Below are 7,500 nucleotides of genomic sequence, written 5' to 3' on the forward strand. Positions count from 1 at the left end.
AAGTTTGTCTGCTGATATATAGATATTTATGATTTCTGTCTATCTATCAATCTTCTAATTCTTTCCTGTATCTATATATTATCTATCATCTATTATATATATATAGTACATAATAATATATATATATATTTAATTAATATACTTATCGTATATATATGTGTATATATTATAGGTTTTATTATATTTACATATAAACATATATATATAAAATTATATATACTATATATATAGTATATATTATTATTATATAATATATATCTGATATATATGTGTGTGTATATTTACCACACACACACACAACACACACCACACACATGTATATATATATAGATATATACATATATATATTATATATATATATATATTATATATATATATATATATATTGTACTCAATGATATACAAAAAAAAAAATATTTATATCATATATAAATCTATCTATAATATATATATATTTATATATTTATCTATATATATATACTAATATATATATATATATGTACAGAGATGAGAGAGAGAGAGGGAGAGTGATTTGGTACTGAAATTTTCCCATAATGCACAGAAAGAATACCCTCGTGACCTTGTTATGTATATTGTTTGTAATTTCATTTCATTGTTACAGATATTTTTAACATAGTTTTCCTTATTGTATAACTACACCAAAATGCCATAAGAACAAATATATTTATATATATGAGTATACATTGTATATATGTGTTGTATATATATTATATATATATAGTTACTATATAGTATATATATATATATATATTTATATATATATATTTTATAAATGTGTATATATATTATATAATCTATATATAAATATATATATATTTATATATTTATATATATGTATATATATATCATATAATGTATATGTATATCATATGTAGTATATATATATATATATATATATATATATATTATATATTATAAGAGAATGGAGATAGATGGTCACTGAATATATAGAACGTATCGTAATATATATATATATTATAATATATATATATATATCTATATATATATATATATACTATTTATATTTTATATATATATATTTATTTATATATATACAGAGAAAGAGAGAGATTTGTCATGATAATTTTCAGTATTATATATATTTTTATATTTATATATATAGATATATATATATATATATATATTTATATATATATATATATTTATATATATATCAGATATTATACATCTATAGATATATATAGATATTATATATATTTACTTATATACATATATATATTTTATAGTATTAATTATATATATATATATATATATATGTATATATATATATATATATATATCTATATATTTATATGTATATATATTTATATATATATATTTATATTTATATATATATATATATAATGTAATCTATATATATATATTATTTTATAAATATTTATGGTATGTATGTATGTATATATATAGATATTGTAGCGTTCTGTCTATCTATCTATCTAGATTTCTATCTATATATATATATACTATAGATATATATATATATATTATATATTATATATATATATACATATATAGATATATATATATTATATATATATATATATTTAATTTATTTTTTCTTTTTATTATTTATATACATATGTATATATATGTGTATATATTTTTGTATATTTACTTTTTTTCCTATATAAACATATAATATATAGATATATATATATATATATACTAAATAATATATTATTTATATATATATATATTTTTGTATATTTACACACAGCACACACCACACCACACACACACAACACATTATATATTATATATATATATATATATTCTATATATATATTTATATATACTATATATATATATATATATATACACATATATACAAAAAAAAAAAATTTATATTATCTAAATATAGTTATATATATTATATATATATATTTTATTTTATTATATATATATATATATAAATAATATAATATATACGATATATATATATATATATTTATATGTACAGAGAGAGAGGAGAGAGAGAGCGAGATTTGGTATCTACTAAAATTTTCCTAATTGCCACCGTATACGGTGGACTTGTTGTGTATATTGTTTTGTAATTTCTTTTCATTGTTACACAATATTTCTTATATAGTTTTCTTTATTGTATATACACAAACATGCGCATAAGCACACATATATTTATATATATAAGTATACATGTATATATGTGTGTATATATATATATATATATATATATATATATATATATATATATATATATTTATATTTATATATACATTGTGTATAATTATTATATATATATATTTATATATAGTATATATTATAATTATATATTTCTTTTTATATATATATATATTATATATATATATTATATATATAATATATATATATAATGTATATATAATATGTAATTTATATATAATATATATATATATATAGTATATATATTATTTATATATATATAATAGTTATATATTTATATACATATATTTATTTATTTGTTTTATTTTATTATTATTTTTTTTTCATTCTTTTCCAACGTCCACACAAACTCTCTCCCATTATCTCTCTCTGTCTGTCGGTAGACAAATCACATGATTAATATAAGTAACCTTGTTATTCCAACAACATTTCCTCGATGTAGGTAAGAAGAAACAGACTGATATTTTTGTTCCTAACATTCTTTTCTATACATTAGGTGTGTCCGCTTCAAGACTATAGTTAATTAATTAGGTTTGTGCCACAAAAACAACTTTTTTGGGTCCCAACACCTAATATGATTACACAGTTAATTCGCCTTTCTTGAGAGGACGTCTGGAGAATTATTGATAGAGATTTCATTTGATATCGTTAATAACTCCCCCTACCCCCCCCCAAGAAAAAAGTAAAATAAAGTAAAAGTAAAAAATGAAAATCTGGGATTTTTATACTTCTCGTACTCATAAAAGATTATTAGGTTTCTGAATAGTAATGATGGTAATGTTGATACCAATAATAATGATAACAATATTGATACCAATAATAATGATAACAATATTGATACTAAGGATAATGATAACAATAAAAACAACAGATCTTGAAGAAAACGCGTGTCTTTGTCTTGCAATTTAATACCACAAGAAATAACACAATTTACAGAAGATATACCATAAAATATAACCTCGAGCACTGATTATGTTATAATGATAATGATGAGGAGGATATTGATGAGAATGATTATGATGATAATAATGAAAATGATAATTACACCAAAAACAGCGACGACAACAGTAACAACGATTATCATAACAATGGTGACAATAGTGATAATCATAACGATAATGTTTTGGCCAATCATTCATCATTATTATTATCTTATCATATAATGAAAATATATATGTCTTATCTACATCTACATATATACTTAAATTGTAAAATATAATATTACTACAAAAAAAATAATAACAGTGACATTCATTATGATAATCGGTTCATGATGACGATTATTATTAGTCCCAACAACGGTATCATGCAACGAGAAAAGATACTACCAATATGATTTTACCAATACTACTACAACACCATGCCGATTACATATAAAATAATATTATACCAATGGGAATGCTGCCACCAAACCCAGCCAAACACCAAAACCCTTCAGGATTGCAAAGTGTTGCCAGGAGAAGCTGTGGCCAAGTTGAACAAAGTTGTGTTGTGCAAAACTGAACTGCAGACTAAGGGAAGGCAGAAAGTGGTGAGAGACAAGAAAACCCGCTGGTGGAAGTTAAATGAAGCTGAACACAAAGAGAACTATGCGGGGGGAAAAAATGTGGAAGAAGCGCTGGAGAGACAAGAGGAAAAGTCGTGGTAGGAGGAGAATAGAATGATAAGAGAAGCAGCAAAGGCCAATAAGAAGGAGGAAACCTGGTGGTAGAAGAAGCTGTGATGCAGAAGAGGGAGAGGAGCATAGAGAGGGATCTGAACCGGTGTGACGAGACCACTGCAAACTACAATAGCGCCAGAAAAAAAAAAAATCATTAAGAAAAGAAAAGAAGAAAAATCGCCATTTCCAAGAAGCGAATGAATAATAGCGAAGGACAGATTGTTGACAGATGAAGAAGAGATAAAATAGAGATGGAGAACGTACTTTGAGCACTTTATGAATGTAGAGAACGAGAAGATTGAGAGATTGGTAGAACCCAGAGGTGATAATACTTCCTGAATAGTATTAGGAAAAGCATGAAAATTGACATATACAATTACCCTGAAATCTTGCAACTAGATAATTTATTCTAAAGATGAAATTCGAGATAAGAACTGATAAAAATAGGTCTGCTGAAATTGTGCTACTCGAATTTCAACAAAGGGAGCCTAATTGCAGGTATCATTGCATGGGCGGCATACGTGGAAGGCTGTTGTGCAGATGTGAAGTGGACCGAAAAAGGACTTGCCAATAATGATCGGAAAACGAGGGAGGTAATGGCCATGAACTAATGTATCCGCATAAGAAGTAATGTTACAAGACGGGGAAATAGAAGAGGGTTAATCGAAGCTGATAAGAGCAAGTCCTTAATATCAGTACTTAAAGGCAAGCGGTGAATGGCTGCCTCGTCAGAGAGGGTGATTGCGCAAACAGGGAGTCACAAAGATTATATACAGATCCATTAGAAGTTAAGAGCTGCAATGAAAAACCTTCATATGGAGATATTGTGCAACAAACCACAGATGTTGCAGAGGAGGAATCCTGGGGATGATTGAGAAATAGATTGCAACAGAAGGAAGCAGAAAACTTGAATTTAGTTACTCAAGAAGAATATATCATAGACAATATTACACAATTTGGAAATTATGCGGAGAAGCCACCGAAACAGTACAATACGTCTTAAGTGGTTATAGAAAGCTTGCCCAGAAGAAACATAGAAAAGGTCATGACAAGGCGCCCTGTGCCAAAAGGATGCGCTGGAACGTACCTTCTAGTGGTACGAACACAAGCCTAATGGTAGAAGTGAAGAAGTGAAGCTCACTTGGAAGATGACGATCTACAATCTACACACCTATAGAAAACCGACCTGATGCCGTTGTCCCAGCAGACAAAAAAAAGGCTTAAAAGTCAGGGAAGTAAAAAGCAGAACGCTATAAACATCTAGTTTTTTAAGTTAAGCGTATCCACTATAACTGCAACGATCTCTGCAGTTTCAGCAATGGTTTCAAACAATGTAAAGCCTTGACGGAAGAAGCTGAAGCTGAAATACATGATAAACAGCTTTCGCCAAGCTTGGAACCGCTCATATGTTGAGGAAAGTGCTGGTTCACTTAGCTGCGGGAAGGAGATAAGGCATAACATGAAATACCATTCCTCAACATCAACGACGCTGGAGAGAATAGCACAATAATCATCATATATTTGATTATGATGATGATAATGATGATGATAATGATACTGGTGATATACAATAATACTAACAATAATAGCAATGACAATGATATTGATTAAAACATAAGAATGATAATAAGGATAATTGTAATTGTAATTGTTAATGGTTATGATGATAATGATATTGAAAACTGATAATGATATCAATGATATTATCAGTATGAATAATGACAGTAACAGGGATAACAATTTTGATAATATTGATAATAATAACGATTATGACAATGTTGCTGATGATAATGAAAATATGAATAATAATGATCATAATGAAAATGATATTGATAAATGATAATGATGAGGAGGATATTGATGAGAATGATTATGATGATAATAATGAAAATGATAATTACACCAAAAACAGCGACGACAACAGTAACAACGATTATCATAACAATGGTGACAATAGTGATAATCATAACGATAATGTTAATGGCAATCATCATCATTATTATTATCTTATCATATAATGAATATAATATATGTCTATATCTACATCTACATATATGACTTATTATGTAAAATATAACAATAATAAAAAAAATAATAACAGTGACAATAATAATGATAATGGTTATGATGACGATTATCAATAGTAACAACAACGGTATTAATGACAACGAGAAAGATAATACCAATATGAGTACCAATACTACTACAACACCCATGCCGATACAATATAAATACTAATATTAATACCAATGGGAATGCTGCCACCAACCCAGCAATCACCAACACACACTTCAGGATTGCAAAGTGTTGCCAGGAGAAGCTGTGGTCAAGTTGAACAAAGTTGTGTTGTGCAAAACTGAACTGCAGACTAAGGGAAGGCAGAAAGTGGTGAGAGACAAGAAAACCCGCTGGTGGAAGTTAAATGAAGCTGAACACAAAGAGAACTATGCGGGGGAAAAAGTGGAAGAAGCGCTGGAGAGACAGGAGGAAAAGTCGTGGTAGGAGGAGAGTAGAATGATTAGAGAAGCAGCAAAGGCCAATAAGAAGGAGGAAACCTGATGGTAGAAGAAGCTGTGAGGTAGAAGAGGGAGAAGAGCATAGAGAGGGATCTGAACCGGTGTGACGAGACCATTGCAAAACTACAATAGCGCCAGAAAAAGAAAGAAAGAAAGAAAAAAAACAAAGCAGGAAAAACGCGATTTCCAAGAAGCGAATTAAAAACAGCGAAGGACTGATGAAGAAGAGATAAAAGAGAGATGGAGGACGTACTTTGAGCACCTTATGAATGTAGGAAACGAGAGGATTGAGAGATTGGTAGAACCCAGAGGTGATAATACTTCCTGAATAGTATTAGGAAAAGCATGAAAATTGACATATACAATTATCCTGAAATCTTGCAACTAGATAATTTATTCTAAAGATGAAATTCGAGATAAGAACTGATAAAAATAGGTCTGCTGAAATTGTACTGCTCGAATTTCAACAAAGGGAGCCTAATTGCAGGTATCATTGCATGGGCGGCATACGTGGAAGGTTATTGTGCAGATGTGGAGTGGACCGAAAAAGGACTTGCCAATAATGATCGGAAACCGAGGGAGGTAATGGCCATGAACTAATGTATCCGCATAAGAAGTAATGTTACAAGACGGGGAAATAGAAGAGGGTTAATCGGAGCTGATAAGAGCAAGTCCTTAATATCAGTACTTAAAGGCAAGCGGTGAATGGCTGCCTCGTCAGAGAGGGTGATTGCGCAAACAGGGAGTCACAAAGATTATATACAGATCCATTAGAAGTTAAGAGCTGCAATAAAAAACCTTCATATGGAGATATTGTGCAACAAACCACAGATGTTGCAGGGGAGGAATCCTGGGGATGATTGAGAAATAGATTTCAACAGAAGGAAGCAGAAAACTTGAATTTAGTTACTCAAGAAGAATATATCATAGACAATATTACACAATTTGGAAATTATGCGGAGAAGCCACCGAAACAGTACAATACGTCTTAAGTGGTTATAGAAAGCTTGTCCAGAAGAAACATAGAAAAGGTCATGACAAGGCGTCCTGTGCCAAAAGGATGCGCTGGAACGTACCTTCTAGTGGTACGAACACAAGCCTAATGGTAGAAGTGAAGAAGTG

This window comes from Penaeus japonicus, unplaced genomic scaffold (assembly GCF_977035675.1).
Source record: "Penaeus japonicus unplaced genomic scaffold, GWHDUDI00000001_assembly GWHDUDI00000003, whole genome shotgun sequence".
Lineage (NCBI taxonomy): Eukaryota > Metazoa > Arthropoda > Malacostraca > Decapoda > Penaeidae > Penaeus > Penaeus japonicus.